The sequence below is a fragment of the Ctenocephalides felis genome, unplaced genomic scaffold (genome assembly GCF_003426905.1).
Source record: "Ctenocephalides felis isolate EL2017-DRISC unplaced genomic scaffold, ASM342690v1 CF-g0.4_SCAFFOLD_01886, whole genome shotgun sequence".
Classification (NCBI taxonomy): Eukaryota; Metazoa; Arthropoda; class Insecta; order Siphonaptera; family Pulicidae; genus Ctenocephalides; species Ctenocephalides felis.
In genome coordinates this window covers 5,867,141-5,868,195 of record NW_020538040.1, presented here as the reverse complement: position 1 = coordinate 5,868,195, position 1,055 = coordinate 5,867,141, and positions in this window count along the sequence as shown.

The window sequence follows — 1,055 nt, the reverse complement described above, 5'->3', positions numbered from 1 at the left end:
TTAGAAAGATGATCAAATTATCTATAAAACTGTATACAATAATTTGTAACGTTCGGAACAAAATTAAATTAAAAAAATATTTAAACTTTACAATTGAATACCGAGTCGTACGACGCCATTTTGGTGAACAAATATGTCCGCCGGTTATATTTTTTCATATTCCGACAAATTTCTTTAACAATTTGTTCTAACATGTATATACAATTATATATCATTAGAAAGCTCATAAAATTATCTACAAATCTGTATATAATAATTTGTAACGTTCGGAACAAAATTAGATTAAAAACTTTACAATTGAATACCGAGTCGTACGACGCCATTTTGGTAAACAAATATGTCTGCCGCTTACACTTTGTCATATTCGGACAAATTTCTTCAACAATTTGTTCTAACATGTATATACAATTATATATCATTAGAAAGCTCATAAAATTATCTACAAATCTGTATATAATAATTTGTAACGTTCGGAACAAAATTAGATTAAAAACTTTACAATTGAATACCGAGTCGTACGACGCCATTTTGGTGTACAAATATGTCCGCCGGTTATATTTTTTCATATTCCGACAAATTTCTTTAACAATTTGTTCAAACGTGTATATACTATCATATATCATTAGAAAGCTAATAAAATTATCTACAATCTGTATATAACTATTTAAAACTCTCACTCTCACATATTTAAAAAACCAAGTTGAAACTAAATTTACTGCATGTGAATGTTGAATAAAAATACTTTTAGTGTGAATTTGGTACCTTTACCTAAGCTCTGAAAATCTTAAATTTTTATTTACTTAAATTTAGTGTTTGTAATAAAAACATTCATGTTCGTCTAATGAATAAATCACATTGTATTGGAATGACAAAAACTATACAAAAATATCTGTTTACAATTATATACATTTTTATTTAAGTAAATTTAATAACAGATCTATAATTAATTATAAACAAAACACATAAAAAATACAATCATGCATTCGTTTATCAATATTTTTTTTATATAAATATATTTATATAAAAATAAAAACGGGGAAAAAAACTGCTGATAA